Genomic DNA, 19,146 nt, shown 5'->3' on the forward strand with positions numbered 1-19,146 from the left:
AAGAACAAATTCTTATTTTCAATGACGGCCTGGGAACAGTGGGTTAACTGCCTGTTCAGGGGCAGAACGACAGATTTGTACCTTGTCAGCTCGGGGGTTTGAACTCGCAAACTTCCGGTTACTAGTCCAACGCTCTAACCACTAGGCTACCCTGCCGCCCCAAATCACCAGAGCCACAGAGGATGAGTAGGATAAGTGTACGGTTAAAGGTTATAAGAACTGGTCGTCTAGTGCTTTGGGGACAGAGAATAAGAGGAGCAGATTTCTGGTCACGTTGGAATAGATTCAGGGCATAATGTACAGACAATGGTATGTTAGGATGTGAGTACAGAGGAGGTAAACCTAGGCGTTGAGTGATGATGAGAGAGGCTTCATCTCTGGAGGAACCAGTTAAGCCAGGTGAGGTCTCCGCATGTGTGTGGGGTGGACAAAAGAGCTATCTCAGGCATTTTGAGTGGGACTGAGTACTCTACAGTGAAATAAAACAATAAAAACTAGCCAAGACAGCAGTAGACAAGGCGTATTGACATTAGGGAGAGGCATAAAGCAAATCACAGGTGTTGATAAGGAGAGCTAAGACGACAACGGGTAAATGCCAATGAATGGGCAGAGCGGGTCAGTTAGGTACATACAGGACCTGAGTTCGAGGCTGAGGCCGACAGGTAAACAGAATTAGGTACCGTGTTATTGAAACAGTCCAGGGGGAATCAGCTGTGCAACCCGAGTGATCATAGGGTCAAAAGAGCAGCAATAGGTGAGTCAAATCAATTCAAATCAAATTTCATTTGACAAATACACATGGTTAGCAGATGTTAATGCGAGTGTAGCCAAATGTAACAATAATAACAATTTCACAACAACTACCTTATACACACAAGTGTAACGGAATAAATAAGAATATGTACATAAAAATATATGGATGAGCGATGGCCGAATGGCATAAGCAAGATGCAGTAGATGGCATAGAGTACAGTATATACATATGAGATGAGTAATGTAGGGTATGTAAACATTATGTAAAGTGGCATTGTTTAAAGTGGCTAGTGATACATTTATTACATCCAATTGTTAATTATTAAAGTGGCTAGAGATGAGACAGTATGTTGGCATCAGCCACTCAATGTTAGTGATGGCTGTTTAACAGTCTGATGGCCTTGAGATAGAAGCTGTTTTTCAGTCTCTCGGTCCCTGATGCACCCGTACTGACCTCGCCTTCTGGATAGCGGTGTGAACAGGCAGGATAAGTCAGGATGTCAGGGTGCCATTTGGTAGTCACTACTAAGCTAGGTGTGCAGGGGCACAGCGTTCAGCTAGCAGGCCGGGGCTAGCGGGCCGGGGCTAGTAGATGGTTCTTCGGCGACATCGTAACAGAATAGCCTGTTGAGAGCACATTGGGCAATCACGTCGGCAGTCCAGTTGTGATGGATCGGCGAGGCTCCATGTTGACAATAACGGGTCTAGGCCAATTAGCAAAGGAGGGATTGTAGCCCTAGAATTAGCTGGTATATGAGCCTAGCTTGAGGCTAGCTCAAGGCTAACTGTGGTGCTTGCTTCGGGACAGAGGCGTTAGCTAACAGTAGCCACTCGTTTGCAGCTAGCTAGCTGCAATGATCCAGTGTAATGATCCAGAGTGGCAGGAATCCGGGGATGTGGTAGAGAGAAGCAGTCCGATATGCTCTGGGATGATATCGCACTGTGCAGACTGGCAGGTGTTGTCTGAGCTAAGGCTGGCTGATGACCGGGAAAAAGGTGAAGACCGCTAGCCGTGGCTAACAAAGACTAGTGGCTAGTTAGCTGGCTAGCTCCTGATGGAAGTTCCAGCTATAAGGAATAAAAATAGCAGATCCACACCACATTGGGTGAGTTGGATTGAAGGAAAGTATATTTAGTTCGTAGATAGAAAGTGAGATTAAGATATGTAAGAAAAAGGCTGGCTTTACACGGAATAAGACACAGGATAAGACAAAGACAAACACATACGTCCTACTGATACGCTATCTTGGAATCTATATAATTTACAAACATAATTTATTTTAGTCTGGATAGCTTTAAGCATTATGTAGATGAAAACCTTGTCTTTAAGATCCTGCATGGTCTTTTCCCTCCACCCCTATGCCGGCATATCATATGCTCAAGGAAAGCACCTCCAGGATAACAAGGGCAGTAACTAGAGGGAATTACGTTGTCCCTTTTCCACACAGTAAAATCGGCCAATCAGCCTTCTCTTTAAGAGCTACAATATACTGTCCGAACTGAATTTGGTAAAAGGGCTGTTATGTACTCTGCGCCATCGTCTTGGAACGCCTTACAAAATACTTTTAATGTGGAAGAACTTGCCCCGATTGGTATTTTTAAATCACTGATGAATGAGCTTGAGACTGATTCCCTGACCTGTCTATGTTTTTAATTTGCTGTTTTTGATTTTGTTATACTCTTGTGAATTCTATGGTTTTTACTAGATAACTTGTAGTTTTTCATGTTGTTTGTCTGTAATTTTTGTAATGACTTGGTGCCGCCTATCTTAGCCCAGGACGCTCTTGAAAATAGATTTTAAATCTCAATGAACCCTTCCTGGTTAAATAAAGGTTGAATAATAATGAAATACTGGAATGCCCATGGACTTGAGAAGCTGCACTGATTATTGTACTTTTAAATTTGAATTGAAAACATGGCTAAAATCTATCCAAACATGTACACAAGTTATCTGTGGTTCCTCATATGTAAGATGACAGTTGATGACAGTGTTGTTATTGTCTTTAGAATTATATATTATATATTATTGGATGTAATGTATTTGTATTTTGTATTGTTTTAGTGAGTATGTGTATTGTGGCTTTGTAATTGTCCATAGCTGCCCTGGGACTACGAGTGCAAATTAGCACATTTACATGGATGTTGCATTATTGTAATATTGATGTTGATTAAATGTGCATTGTCCCCTATAAATAAATAAAACACATTCAAAAGGGCACTTGGGAAGGGGCAAAGGGGCAGGTGCTCCAGCACAGGTAGACCCATATCTGTGCATGTGCCTGATGAATAAGTTTATTGGAATCAGTTTGACCTGCTTTCTCACAAATGTATTGATATTAGCTGCTGCTGAGCTCCTGGCTAAGGTTGAACTGGTGTCAATCATCTGGGTATCATTTGTCCATAAACACACTCATTCTTCTTCAGTAATGCTGCTCAACAATATTTGACCCCTGGTTGAAAAGCCAAAACACAAAGGTGGAGAGCTCATGGTGGCCTCAAGCTGCCAGCTGCAGACGACTAACAGTGCCCATATCAAGGGAAAGTGCATGTGTCACTGGTGCTGGATGTGGTATTTATACAGCAGTGTAAGTCACACACAGATAGTGTCAGTTTGCCGGAGAGGATAAGCTTGCAGAAGAAAGGGTTTAGTGGATTTGGAGTTGAAAACAGTTGAAGGATTTTTTTGTGTGTATGTTTTTATTCTTTTCTGTTAAAGTAGGTGACATTGTCTGCCTCTGCTAGGTTCACGTCCTGCCAGTGAATTAAATATCTGTATGTTCATATTACTGTTCCACTATACAGAAGGTCTCTTATTATCCCTCACTTTTCTAGTATTGAATTGGACTTCTCCCCATCAAACGCGTCTACTTATCTACTGTCTACTCCGCTGTACATTAGACTTCTGTACTCTGCTGTGACTCTAACTTCTCTGTTGAGATCTGACCAAGCTCTTCTAGATCTTACTACTCTATTGTGACATATGTTTGACTACTCCCTTAAAGATCTCAATATTGCATTGGATACTTACTTTTCCTCTTATTAGTGTAGCCTAAGCAACTGTCTCCCTGACTACAGACTCCCTGACTATTTAACTATTAATTACAGCGTAGCAATTAGTATTCTCATGTGCAAAATGGTGGCTCATTCTTATTTGTGGCTCTGGTCTCACAGGCATGTTCATCAAGAGGTTCCTTTTGATACAAAGTGTGTTTTTGGCACAGGAGTATCGCACAGTGTGGTCTGTGATGAATGGGGTGTAAATGTCCATTTCCATTTTATGGCCTTGCGCTGTTAGGTATTGTATGTGAAATGATCCCTCAGCAGGCAATGGGAGAATAACAAGGCATTCACATACACAGGCCAAATATATGTTTTGTTTTTTATGAGAGAACCCCCTTGAAGTGCTGCATGAAATAACGAAGATCTTGTATGAATGGAGCTTTCTCCAAGACACCACCTCTTTTATCTGTACATACCTGGAGCGGCTCACTCAGTGTAAAACTGAGTGTGTTTAGGGCCCCAAGTTTTATTTTGGCGTAATAAAGAGATATTTCATGTGTGACACACTGGTACCCTATGGGGGTAACAACCATATAGCACAGGCTCAGATCAAATCAAATCAAATGTATTTATATAGCCCCTCGTACATCAACTGATATCTCCAAGTGCTGTACAGAAACCCAGCCTAAAACCCCAAACAGCAAGCAATGCAGGTGTAGAAGCATGGTGGCTAGGAAAAACTTCCTAGAAAGGCCAAAACCTGGGAAGAAACCTAGAGAGGAACCAGGCTATGTGGGGTGGCCAGTCCTCTTCTGGCTGTGCCGGGTGGAGATTATAACAGAACATGGCCAAGATGTTCAAATGTTCATAAATGACCAACATGGTTAAATAATAATAATCACATGCAGAACAGTTGAAACTGGAGCAGCAGCACGGCCAGGTGGACTGGGGACAGCAAGGAGTCATCATGCCAGGTAGTCCTGAGGCATGGTCCTAGGGCTCAGGTCCTCTGAGAGAGAGAAAGAAAGAGAAAGAGAGAATTAGAGAGAGCATACTTAAATTCACACAGGACACCGGATAGGACAGGAGAAGTACTCCAGATATAACAAACTGACTCTAGCCCCCCGACACATAAACTACTGCAGCATAAATACTGGAGGCTGAGACAGAAGGGGTCAGGAGACACTGTGGCCCCATCCGATGATACAGGGCCAAACAGGAAGGATATAACCTCACCCACTTTGCCAAAGCACAGCCCCCACACCACTAGAGGGATATCTTCAACCACCAACTTACCATCCTGAGACAAGGCCGAGTATAGCCCACAAAGATCTCCCCCATGGTACAACCCAAGGGGGACGCCAACCCAGACAGGAAGATCACATCAATGACTCAACCCACTCAAGTGACGCACCCCTCCTAGGGACGGCATGAAAGAGCAACAGTGAGCCAGTGACTCAGCCCCTGTAATAGGGTTAGAGGCAGAGAATCCCAGTGGAAAGAGGGGCCGGCTAGGCAGAGACAGCAAGGGTGGTTCGTTGCTCCAGAGCCTTTCCGTTCACCTTCACACTCCTGGGCCAGACTACACTCAATCATATGACCCACTGAAGAGATGAGTCTTCAGTAAAGACTTAAAGGTTGAGACCGAGTTTGCGTCTCTCACATGGGTAGGCAGACAATTCCATAAAAATGGAGCTCTATAGGAGAAAGCCCTGCCTCCAGATGTTTGCTTAGAAATTCTAGGGACAATTAGGAGGCCTGCGTCTTGTGACCGTAGCGTACATGTAGGTATGTACGGCAGGACCAAATCAGAGAGAGAGGTAGGAGCAAGCCCGTGTAATGCTTTGTAGGTTAGCAGTAAAGCCTTGAAATCAGCCCTTGCCTTGACAGGAAGCCAGTGTAGGGAGGCTAGCACTGGAGTAATATGATCATATTTTTTGGTTCTAGTCAGGATTCTTGCAGCCGTATTTAGCACTAATTGAAGTTTATTTAGTGCTTTATCTGGGTAGCCGGAAAGTAGAGGATTGCAGTAGTCTAACCTAGAAGTAACAAAAGCATTGATACATTTTTCTGCATCATTTTTGGACAGAAAGTTTCTGATTTTTGCAATGTTACGTAGATGGAAAAAAGCTGTCCTTGAAACAGTCTTGATATGTTCGTCAAAAGAGAGATCAGGGTCCAGAGTAACGCCGAGGTCCTTCACATTTTTTTTTGAGATGACTGTACAACCATTAAGATTAATTGTCAGATTCAACAGAAGATCTCTTTGTTTCTTGGGACCTAGAACAAGCATCTCTGTTTGTCCGAGTTTAAAAGTAGAAAGTTTGCAGCCATTCACTTACTTATGTCTGAAACACAGGCTTCTAGCGAGGGCAATTTTGGGGCTTCACCATGTTTCATTGAAATGTACAGCTGTGTCATCCGCATAGCAGTGCAAGTTAACAGTATGTTTTTGAATGACATCCCCAAGAGGTAAAATATATATAGTGAAAACAATAGTGGTCCTAAAATGGAACCTTGAGGAACACTGAAATTTACAGTTGATTTGTCAGAGGTCAAACCATCCACAGAGACAAACTGATATCTTTCCGACAGATAAGATCTAAACCATGCCAGAACTTGTCCGTGTAGACCAATTTGGGTTTCCAATCTCTCCAAAAGAATGTGGTGATCGATGGTATCAAAAGCAGCACTAAGGTCTAGGAGCACAAGGACAAGTGAAAAAGTTGAATGAAAAAAAAGTTGAGGGGAAAAAACTAAAGTATAAACGGTAATTGCAAAGTAAGGTTGGCAACAAAACGCACAGCAACACTTAAACAACTAATGCAAAAATATCTACTAACATTAAATGCAACTATACTCAAAATACCTAGAATTAGACCACATCATATGCTAATCACCAGGCATCTGATTAAACCCTTTTTTCAGTTGGGTACAATCATTTACAGTACATTCAGGAAGTATTCAGACCCCTTGACCTTTTCCACATTTTGTTACATTACATCCTTATTCTAAAATGGATTAAATAAAATGTTTTCCTCGTCAATCTATACACACAATACCCCAAACACAGTGGAAACAGAGTGAAAACATGTTTTTAGACGTTTTAGCAAATTTATAGAAAATACAAGTATTCAGACCCTTTGCAATGAGACTCAAAATTGAGCTCAGGTGCATCCTGTTTCCATTGATCATCCTTGAGATGTTTCTACATCTTGATTGGAGTCCACCTGTGTTATGTTCAATATATTAGACATGATTTGGAAAGGAACACACCTGCCTATACTGTATATTGATGTGTTCGGCAAATGTCCATCCAAGCAAATCCAGACTGTGATTAATACCCTTGTGCAAAGTGGTCCAGAAATAAATATTATTCTAGCCAGGCTCAAATTACCATAACTAAAATAAAATATGCCCAACCTTGGATGATAAAGTTATCTTGTAAGTCCATCAGCACTCTAATCCCCCATTCTGAAATTAACCCTACCATCAAGTAGTACAAATAGATAATAACAAGTCACCTTTATCATAATACAGATGCATGGCTTAAAAAGTAGACTTGAGGTACATTTTATCCATGCAGGTAAAGGGACAGGACGGGTGAGAGGAAGGAGGGAGGGAAAGGGATACCTCTTGGCTTGAGTTCAGATCCGATCCAGACTGTTGATAGCTCATTTCTTGAGGATGCATAGTGGTGTTGATGTCCCATAAGGAATCCTTCACAGCCAGTTGGAGCTGTCATCATAAGGGGCCATGAGTTAAGTGATATCTGACTCAGCACATCTGAGGACTTCGAACAGGCTCCCTCAGAGAAAAAAAATGCATAACAAACATTAAACGAGAGTGAGAGAGAGACAGAGAGAAAGAGGAGAGGGAGAAAGACAGAGTTTAGAAGAGCGAGGCCCAAAATGAGGCTGTACTCATTACATCTACAACATTAACTTCAGTGCTGACACATTTCATTTGTGTCCCAATGCATTTCATTAGGCTCCTAACATCTAACGGATTTTGCCAAAGCACTCAAGTAATATGATAATTATGCCACTACTGAAAACCTTTGCTTTCACAATGATCAATCCAGATTGAACAGACTCACTATGTTTATTCCCAATGCAGGCTGTGTTTTGAATAAGCAAGATGTGCAATTTGATTTTCAATTTAAAATGTTGAGATACAAAGTTTAGTGGAGATTTGAATTGTGTGTTTTGTGGAGTTACCACATATAAAGTAAATAATTTGCAAGCAAGTCAATGTAAAGTAAGCTACTTTATGTACTTTCAACAAACAATATGTATGGTTTTGGAATTCGGACACTACTTTGACATTCGTGAATTTAAGAAACACTTAAATTATTACTAAATTTGCTATTAAAGTTGCTATTCAAACAATAGTATACTGTATTGCTGTAGTGTGTAAGGTCACAAGCCAAACCAAATCAGAAGGGCAAGAGCATAAAAAATGGAAACAAATGGCATTTGAACCATTCCCGCAGTCTGTAAATTACTCTTGTTGGGCTGTGAATGTTGTGGTAGCCTACATTATATACCACTGCTATTGAGACACTAAGACTGATGGTGAATATTCATTGCTATGCTGTGAGAGTATGCACTACTATGTAAGAGTATACTGTGAGAGTGAATGTAATACTAGAAAGCACAATTTACTGTACGGGTTTGGTGTACTCTGAGTGAGACAATGTGGTAGATGGTGAGTGTGTGAGGATTTTTAGCCAGGTTTGCAGTGGATGTGTGGATTAAGGTTCAGTCCTGGCTCAGATGGGTCTCATGGGGCTTTCTCTTGGGGTGGCAGGTGAACCTAAAACCACTGACATTGAACTCCTCACTCAGGAGCTCGAGGAGCCCATCCACAGGGGGATAGGGATGCTACTGCTCATGGAGCCACCATGACAGCCTGGAGACACCAACAACTCCAAGCATGAATCATTAGCAGCTCAGAGAAGCCTTAGCATTAGAGGGGTTCATCGGACAAAATATAGTATTTCAAGATCTTCATAGCTCCAATTGATTTAGTGTTTTCTTGACCATTTTCATTCCAAATGAAACAGCATAGTTCCAGTTCTCTGCTCACGTCACATACAGGGGGTAAAGGATACTACGCAGGGCATGTACTATATAGGTTGATAGAGGTTTTTTTAACATAAAATAAGGCCTGGCAAAAGAAAAAAAACCTTTTGGGTTTATTATTCTTTGTGTTGATTATTCTTTGTGTTGATATTTGATTATGGTTGCAAAGGGAGGGTATATTACAGAAGAATTTGGAAATTTACAAGTAAACTATCAGAATTTGTGTAACTTTCAAGGATTTTATGTAATTTATCACAAGACATCTAGTGGCCCTTTTCGGTATTTCAGATCATCACAGGTGTCTAATTATCTCTGGCCTCATCACATGTAATATATATAAAATAATCAAATAAGATTATTTTTTTTAAATAGCATGACAAAGCTGTAAAACATTATCCTAAATATAAATTATCAATTTAGTGAATAACATTGGTGTTTATTCTAGCCAGCAGCGTACCACCCTGCATCCTACTGCTGCCTCGCTTCTGAAGCTAAAGCAGGGTTGGTTCCTGGATAGGAGACCAGATGCAGCAGGAAGTGTTGGAGGGCAAGTAGGAGACACCCTTTCCTCTGGTCTAAAAAAAATATCTCAATGCCCCAGGGCAGTGATTGGGGACATTGCCCTGTGTAGGGAGCTGTCTTTTGGATGGGATGTTAAAACGGGTGTCCTGACTCTCTGTGGTCACTAAAGATCCCATGGCACTTATTGTAAGAGTAGGGGTGTTAACCCAGGTGTCCTGGCTAAATTCCCAATCTGGCATCATACCATCATGGTCACCTAATTGTCCCCAGTTTCCAATTGGCTAATTTAATTTTCTCTTGAACAATGTGGTATATTCACTAGAAACTCAGAATTTTGAAAAAGATATTCAAGTATAAATCACCCAAGTTACCATAGATTGCCATAGATTACCTGTTTCCGGTAACTTTGGTAAATTACAGGTAACTTTGCAACCCTATATTTGATTGATGACATTCGAATTAATTACAGTGTGACTAACACTTGTGCCTGTGTGGCATATTTCAGAATGATTCATTTTTTGTGTCAACAGTGACGATTGTTCAGAGAAAAACTTTTCAAATTAAAGGTTAAATAAATTGTTTAGAATGGGGTGAGGTTTGAACCCTTCATTAACTCATTACCCCATTTATGAAATGGATGACCGTGAAAATATTTTACTGCAAAAGTGGTTAAATTTATAGATATTGTGACACACCCCCTAAACTCAAAAGCTTCAGAATATTGTCTGGTTGGAAGGGGGGTGGGCAACATAAATTGCAAAAATTTGTAATACAAGTAAATAATCTGTTGTCTGCCCTACTTACACAAACAAACAGCATCAGGATATCTTAATGCACATTGGAAATATAGACCTGTAAACACAGAAACAATTGGCGGAAATACAGTGCCTTGCGAAAGTATTCGGCCCCTTTGAACTTTGCGACCTTTTGCCACATTTCAGGCTTCAAACATAAAGATATAAAACTGTATTTTTTTGTGAAGAATCAACAACAAGTGGGACACAATCATGAAGTGGAATGACATTTATTGGATATTTCAAACTTTTTTAACAAATCAAAAACTGAAAAATTGGGCGTGCAAAATTATTCAGCCCCCTTAAGTTAATACTTTGTAGCGCCACCTTTTGCTGCGATTACAGCTGTAAGTCGCTTGGAGTATGTCTCTATCAGTTTTGCACATCGAGAGACTGAAATTTTTTCCCATTCCTCCTTGCAAAACAGCTCGAGCTCAGTGAGGTTGGATGGAGAGCATTTGTGAACAGCAGTTTTCAGTTCTTTCCACAGATTCTCGATTGGATTCAGGTCTGGACTTTGACTTGGCCATTCTAACACCTGGATATGTTTGTTTTTGAACCATTCCATTGTAGATTTTGCTTTATGTTTTGGATCATTGTCTTGTTGGAAGACAAATCTCCGTCCCAGTCTCAGGTCTTTTGCAGACTCCATCAGGTTTTCTTCCAGAATGGTCCTGTATTTGGCTCCATCCATCTTCCCATCAATTTTAACCATCTTCCCTGTCCCTGCTGAAGAAAAGCAGGCCCAAACCATGATGCTGCCACCACCATGTTTGACAGTGGGGATGGTGTGTTCAGCTGTGTTGCTTTTACGCCAAACATAACGTTTTGCATTGTTGCCAAAAAGTAAAATGTTGGTTTCATCTGACCAGAGCACCTTCTTCCACATGTTTGGTGTGTCTCCCAGGTGGCTTGTGGCAAACTTTAAACGACACTTTTTATGGATATCTTTAAGAAATGGCTTTCTTCTTGCCACTCTTCCATAAAGGCCAGATTTGTGCAATATACGACTGATTGTTGTCCTATGGACAGAGTCTCCCACCTCAGCTGTAGATCTCTGCAGTTCATCCAGAGTGATCATGGGCCTCTTGGCTGCATCTCTGATCAGTCTTCTCCTTGTATGAGCTGAAAGTTTAGAGGGACGGCCAGGTCTTGGTAGATTTGCAGTGGTCTGATACTCCTTCCATTTCAATATTATCGCTTGCACAGTGCTCCTTGGGATGTTTAAAGCTTGGGAAATCTTTTTGTATCCAAATCCGGCTTTAAACTTCTTCACAACAGTATCTCGGACCTGCCTGGTGTGTTCCTTGTTCTTCATGATGCTCTCTGCGCTTTTAACGGACCTCTGAGACTATCACAGTGCAGGCGCATTTATACGGAGACTTGATTACACACAGGTGGATTGTATTTATCATCATTAGTAATTTAGGTCAACATTGGATCATTCAGAGATCCTCACTGAAATTCTGGAGAGAGTTTGCTGCACTGAAAGTAAAGGGGCTGAATAAATTTGCACGCCCAATTTTTCAGTTTTTGATTTGTTAAAAAAGTTTTAAATATCCAATAAATGTCGTTCCACTTCATGATTGTGTCCCACTTGTTGTTGATTCTTCACAAAAAAATACAGTTTTATATCTTTATGTTTGAAGCCTGAAATGTGGCAAAAGGTCGCAAAGTTCAAGGGGGCCGAATACTTTCGCAAGGCACTGTATAAACTATGAATATTTATGATGAATATAAGCTTGACTTTTTGGTAGCTGATTAATAGACATCTTTCCAAGTCAAATTTGCTCTCATTCAAGTGCTGTATGGTCCTGCCCAACAACAAAAAACATACAGCTACAAGTTTTTTGATGTTGTGGCTATAGTAATCTAAATTGTCTCTATTGAAAACAAGTGGGCTGAGACAGTGAAAACTGTCACTTCTTTTCAGTCAGGTTTGTCAGTGGATTTTATGTTCAACCTCTTGCAATTGCATTGAGGCCCTCCTAGATTTGACTCAAAATCCATTATGGCATCCAAAATCCATTAAATGGTGGTTTAATCACCTCTATATACACTGAGAGTACAAAACATTAAGAACACCTGCTCTTTCCATGACTTAGACTATCCAGGTGAATCCAGGTGAAAGCTATGATCCCTAATTGATTTCACTTGGTCGCAAATGGGTCTTCCTAATGGACAATGACCCCAAGCATACTTCCAAAGTTGTGGCAAAATGGCTTAAGGACAACAAAATCAAGGTATTGGAGTGGCCATCACAAAGCCCTGACCTCAATCCTATAGAAAATATGTGGGCTATTACATACTTTGCTAAGAAATGTATTCTTCTATTGTGGGCCTCAAATACCCCTCCTACATTTAAAATGTGGATTGACCAGATTGTTGACTTTCTTCCTCTTGAAAAGCTCACTTATCTCCACAAGAGACAGCCCAAGTTTGATAGACTCTGGTCTCCACTATTCAACTATATTTCAAACTGGACAGAGTGAACGGGGTGACTAGGGAAATGCGCAGATACATGTTGTGTAAGGTACTGTAAAACCTAAAAACGAATTATAGGCCCGTCGTCTCAGCGAATGCTTGAAATAGCTGATAAGAACTTTGATAGTTCTGCTGCAAGTGTTATATGTTTTTTTTGTGTGTTTTTATTTTATTTTAATTTCGTTTTTGAGTATGTATATGTATGTATGTATGTATGTATGTATGTATGTATGTATGTGTGTATATATATATATATATATATGCACCAAGGAAAATAAATGCTTTTATTTGACTTTATCATTCCTTTTAATTGTATTTTTATTTTTTCATATGTATTATTATTTTTTGACTTTTTCTTTTTTTTTTAAAGCCTGTGAATGTGGAATGTGTTTTGTTGGTTGATTGAAAAACAAGAAAACTTAATAAAACTTTAAATTGAAAAAAAAGAAAATATGTGGGCAGAACTGAAAAAGCGTGTGCAAGCAAGGAGGCCTACAAACCAGACTCAGTTACACAAGCTCTGTCAGGAGGAATGGGCCGGAATTCACTCAACTAATTGGAGGAAGCTTGTGGAAGGCTACCCTAAACATTTGACCCAAGTTAAACAATTTAAAGGCAATGCTACCAAATACAAATTGAGTGTATGTGTTCTTCTGACCCACTGGGAATGTGATGAAAGAAATAAAAGCTGAAATAAATCATTCTCTACTATTATTCTGAAATGTTACATTCTTAAAAGAAGTGGTGATCCTAATTGACCTAAGACAGGGAATTTTAAATGTATGTATGTAAACTTCTGACGTCAACTGTACACCTGTTCTGAAAGGCCCCAGAATCTGCAACACCACTAAGCAAGGGGCACCACCAAGCAAGTGGCACCATGAAGACCAAGGAGCTCTCCAAACAGGTCAGGGACAAAGTTGTGGAGAAAAAATATTTAAAAAATGTCAGAAACTTTGAACATCCCACGGAGCACCAAGAAATCATTATAAAAAAATAGAAAGAATATGGAACCACAACAAACCTGCCAAGAGAGGGACGCCCACATACACTCTCGGATGAGGCAAGGAGGGCATTAATCAGAGAGGCAACAAAGAGAGAAAGGATAACCCTGAAGGAGCTGCAAAGCTCCACAGCAGAGATTGGAGTATCTGTCCATAGGACCACTTTAAGCCGTACACTCCACATAGCTTGGCTTTACGGAAGAGTGGCCAGAAAAAGCCATTGCTTAACTTCTTGGTGACTGGGGGGCAGTATTGAGTAGCTTGGATGAATAAGGTGCCCAGAGTAAACTGCCTGCTACTCAGCCATAAAAGCTAGAATATGCAAATATGCATTTGTGTATTTGGATAGAACACACTCTGAAGTTTCTAAAACAGTTTGAATTGTGTCTGTGAGTATAACAGAACTCATATGGCAGGTGAAAACCTGAGAAAAATCCAACCAGGAGGTGGGAAATCTGAGGTTTGTAGTTTTTCAACTCATTGCCATTCCAATATACAGTGTCTGTGGGGTAATTTTGCACTTCCTAAAGCTTCCACTAGATGTCGACAGAATTTAGAACCTTGTTTGATGCTTCTACTGTGAAGGGTGGCCGAAGGAGAGGGGATTGAGCCAGGTGTCTGGCAGATTGCCACGAACTCGTGACGCGCGGTCATGTGAAAGTTAGCTTTGGTTCCATTGCTTTTCTACAGACAAAGGAATTCTCCGGTTGGAACATTATTGAAGATTTATGATAAAAACATCCTAAAGATTGATTCTATACTTCGTTTGACATGTTTCTACGGCCTGTAATATAACTTTTTGGACTTTTTGTCAGACCTTTCGGCTCGTTTGGATTTGTTTACCAAACGCACTAACAGAAGGAGGTATTTGGACATACATTTTATCAAACAAATCAAACATTTATTGTGGAACTGGGATTCCTGGGAGTGCATTCTGATGGGGAGAATCAAAGGTAAAGGAATATTTATAATGCTATTTCTGACTGATGTTGACTCCACAACATGGCGGATATCTCTTTGGCTGTTTTGGTCTCTGAGCGCCGTACTCAGATTATTGCATGGTATGCTTTTTCCGTAAACTTTTTTTGAAATCTGACACAGCGGTTGCATTAAGGAGGAGTTTTTCTAAAGTTCCATGTATAATAGTTGTATCTTTTATCAATGTTTATTATGAGTATTTCTGTAAATTGATGTGGCTCTGCAATATCTCCGCATGTTTTGGAACTACTGAACATAACAATGTAATGAGATTTTTGGATATAAATATGCACTTTATCGAACAAAGCATACATGTATTGTGTAACATAAAGTCCTATGAGTGTCATCTGATGGTGATGGCAGCAGTGTATGTGCAAAGTTTTAGACTAATCCAATGAGCCATTGCATTTCTGTTCAAAATTGTGTATCAAGACTGCCCACATGTGCCTAATTGGTTTATTATACATTTTCAAGTTCATAACTGTGCAATCTCCTCAAACAATAGCATGGTATTATTTCGCTGTAATACCTACTGTAAATTGGACAGTGCAGTTAGATTAACAAGAATTTAAGCTTTCTGCCAATATCAGAAATGTTTATGTCCTGGAAAATGTTCTTGTTACTTAGCCTATGTTAGCTCAACCGTCCTGCGGGGGGAACACCGATCCTGTAGAGGTTTTAACTTCCTGACTGATGTCTTGAGATGTTGCCTCAATATATCCACATCATTTTCCATCCTCATGATGCCATCTATTTTGTGAAGTGCACCAGTCCCTCCTGCAGCAAAGCACCCTGACAACATGAAGCTGCCACTCCCGTGCTTCACGGTTGGGATGGTGTTCTTCAGCTTGCAAGCCTTTTCCCTCCAAACATAACGATGGTCATTATGGCCTAACAGTTCTATTTTTGTTTCATCATACCAGAGGATATTTCTCCAAAAAGTACGGCTGTTGCAAACCGTTTGGCGGTTTGGAGCAGTGGCTTCTTCCTTGCTGAGCGGCCTTTCAGGTTATGTCGATATAGGACTCGTTTTACTGTGGATATAGATAATTTTGTACTGGTTTCCTCCAGCATCTTCTGAAGGTCCTTTGCTGTTGTTCTGGGATTGATTTGCACTCTTCGTACCAAAGTATATTCATCTCTAGGAGACAGAATGCGTCTCCTTCCTGAGCGGTATGACGGCTGCGTGGTCCCATGGTGTTTATACTTGCATACTATGTTTTAAACAGATGAACGTGGTAACTACAGGCGTTTGGAAATTGCTTCCAAGGATGAACCAGACTCGTGGAGTTTTTTTTCCGAGGTCCTGGCTGATCTTTTGATTTTCCCATAATTTCAAGAAAATAGGCACTGAGTTTGAAGGTAGGCCTTGAAATACATCTACAGGTACACCTCCAATTGACTCAAATTATGTAAATTAGCCTATCAGAAGCTTCTAAAGCCATGACATCATTTTCTGGAATTTTCCAAACTATTTAAAGGCACAGTCAATTTAGTGTATGTAAACTTCTGACCCACTGGAATTGTGATTCAGTGAATTATAAGTGAAATAATCTGTCTGTAAACAATTGTTAGAAAATTTACTTGTATCATGCACAAAGTAGATATCCTAACCGACTTGCCAAAACTATAGTTTGTTAACAAGAAATGTGTGAGGTGGTTGAAAAACAAGTTAATGACTCCAAGTGTATGTAAACTTCCGACTTCAACTGTATATACAGATGACGTCAGAAGTTTACGCATTTCTGGTTAACATACTATAGTTTTGGCAAGTCTGTTAGGACATCTACTTTGTGCATTACACAAGTAATTTCGAACATGTCACCCTCCCTAGGAGATGGGGTGACCTCAACAATTTATTGTTGAAATGAGAGGCTGACTGGATCTTTAATTTAAAGACCCTTGCTCCCTTCGGTCTCAAAGTAGACATTGGTCTGAAGCCGATTAATTTTGTGATTCTTGTGATTTTGCTATTGTAAATGTTTGTAGGCTTATGTAGCCAAATTGTATCTATGATTGGAAACTATCCATTTATTATTTTTTTATACTATTTTAATATATGAGAATTAACCAATGATATCAGCCCACACCCGGCCATGATTACAGACACCTGTGTGTCTTTTGACACTATATAAATGAGTCATCCCGCAGTGTTTGTCATTATACCCTGATGAAAACAGCTTGTCTCTCGAAAATTTGGACATAAATATTTTTGCATCTGAGCTGCTAGAGTGTGCGGCTCTCCTTTATTTTTTTATGTATTCGCCGCATGTGACAAATACAATTTAATTTGATTTGATTTTTAGAGTCGATAACAATAGCACAACAGACAGCACTAAATGAGAGCAACTTTGACTTAGAAAGTTATCTCGCTGCCAAAACTTTGATATGTCCTCATATTTTATCTCTGTGCTTACAGGTCTATATTTCTAGGAGGCATTAAGATATCCTAATGTTGTTCGGTTTGTGTATGTAGGACAGACAATTGACTATTTGTATTCCTAATTTTTTACAAAATCAGAGCTTGCAATATTGGGTTACATGAGCTTATGTGGCCCACCACCCTCCAGCCTGGCATCATTCTGGATGTTTTGAGTTTATAGGTCACAATAGCTATAAATGTAACCACTTTTGCAGTACAATTTTTTTTCACTACCATCCTTTTCATTAATGGGAGACATTAGAGATTGAAAAAAAATCATGGTTGTGTTTTGTTCTACCTCAGGTTTGGGTATCTAAAAAAATGTGGATGCCGTGCCACTAGCCTATTTCCTTTCAGAACGCACTTTTCTCTGAACAGGCTTGATTCATCGTCTTGTTTTCTGTGTGATATATTGTCTTGGATTCTAGTGCTTCATTGTGGCTTTGCTGATGTACATGCACAATTATCTCTCTCTCTCTCTCCCTTTCCCCCTCCCCTCTCCATCACTCCCTCCCATTCCCTTCATGTTAAAAGCTGAGAGGAATCGTGTTCGAGGCAGATCCTGGTTGGGGAGTTAATTAAAATGGCAAGTTGCAACCCACACAGTCAAAACAATGGATGCCCGGTTTAGAAAAGGCGCAGGGGGATATTAAACAAGCACAAAATAAAGCACTGCTTAGAAGCAGGTAATATAGACTCTCTTTAATTACTTCTGCTAGAGAAGGGTATGGTGTTTGTTGGCACACTTGACTGTAGACCAGAAGAAACACTCAGGATAGATGTTATTATTATGCACATGTGCTTAAAAAAGAGGCTAAAAAGAAAATTGTACAGGAGATTACACTGATTGTGCTTTTGACCTAGCAGCCATGCCATGCCAAGTCCACAGCTCGGATAAGGAATCCTGTAGCCCAGAAGGGGAAGAGGATCTGCTTATGTGGCCCCTGAATTATTTTGTTAGCATGGCTGCACAATGCACACTCAAGCTCCGGCAATAGGGCCATGCAGGACATGAGCTGTTGCCATGGTAACCAGCTCGGGCTCTAGCAGCCCAGGAAAACTGTGTCATTATCCTCCACTATGGATGGGAGCAAAGCGAGAAAGAGAGAGGCTGCAGTCCACAGCCTGCTCATGCATCTTACAAACCCCATCACAATTTGCACAATTTTCTCTCCTCTATTCAAACCTTTCTTTTTTTGCTTTCCATTTGTTGGAGAGTACAGTTTTCACAGTAATAGGTAAACAACAAGCATAATACCAGAGCAAAATTCAGGAAAGATAGCAGGCTGAAATGGGATGTGTAGCTTTTCACATTTGCTGTCAAATTTCTGAAATTCACAAAAATATCTGTCACCACCAAGTTATGTGAACACCAACTAATTGAAATATGTACTACACTTTCCTGTCATTAAGCAACTCACCACATGACACTAAGATATATAATCCATTACAGGATCTTATTGAATTCAAACACAAAATAAATTGACAACAGCTCAACATGATATTGATCCTCAACATATAAAATACAGATGTGTGTGGACAAATCTGAAGACATTTGTGGAAGTTGTTGCAATGTGTGTTTGCTTGTGTGTATGTAAGAGAGTAAGTAACTGCTTGCATATACACCAGTGCAGTATGTATATGCAAACCAAAGTCCACATCGGAGGAATTACATTCTGAACTAATTACATAGGTGTGTAAATAGAGGCACCCTACTGTGATGGGCTGTGCTCCACATGATTTCCCCAGGTAGAGCTGAGCCTGCCGGGTAGCACGTGTGTGTGTATGTGTGTGATCCTCCCCCTCCCTCAAAATGAAAGCCTTTCCATTCCCTCCTGCTCTGAAGCATCTCTCCAGAGACCAGAGAGATGTGTTTGCTCATGAAGCACCACTGTACTAGTGTCCACTGGTCAGGATCAGAATTTCCTTGGAAACAGCAGATGGCACAGCTGCGACTGATTAACACATTCAAATACCACATTCATGTAGCATTTGTTGCTTCCTTCCCTCCTCTCCTTCTTCCCTTGTTGCCTATTTTACCTACGGTGTCAATATCAGTCACACGTATATTTCCGCATACATGAAAGAACTCAATAGAGGGA

General features: G+C 40.4%; 1 protein-coding gene and 1 long non-coding RNA gene across 4 annotated transcripts in view; one reads left to right on the top strand and one right to left on the bottom strand.

Annotated features, from left to right (window-relative positions):
• The window catches only part of negr1 (neuronal growth regulator 1), a 404,374-nt gene that overhangs the window by 376,984 nt on the left and 8,244 nt on the right, over positions 1 to 19,146 (top strand). The gene's annotated exons all lie outside the window — the stretch shown is intronic.
• LOC149984059 (uncharacterized) overlaps positions 4,363 to 19,146 on the bottom strand; it is a 97,651-nt gene continuing 82,867 nt past the window's right edge. Inside the window, exons 2-4 of one of the 2 annotated variants that reach the window (XR_016495327.1) lie at positions 7,387 to 7,561; positions 6,894 to 6,983; positions 4,363 to 4,762 (exon numbers count right to left, since the gene is read on the bottom strand). This is a non-coding gene — a long non-coding RNA (uncharacterized LOC149984059). The remainder of the gene's footprint in view (positions 4,763 to 6,893; positions 6,984 to 7,386; positions 7,562 to 19,146) is intronic. The other variant, XR_016495326.1, reaches the window with a different exon arrangement.

This window comes from Oncorhynchus mykiss, chromosome 4 (genome assembly GCF_057628025.1).
Source record: "Oncorhynchus mykiss isolate SJ-2025 chromosome 4, ASM5762802v1, whole genome shotgun sequence".
Taxonomy (NCBI): domain Eukaryota; kingdom Metazoa; phylum Chordata; class Actinopteri; order Salmoniformes; family Salmonidae; genus Oncorhynchus; species Oncorhynchus mykiss.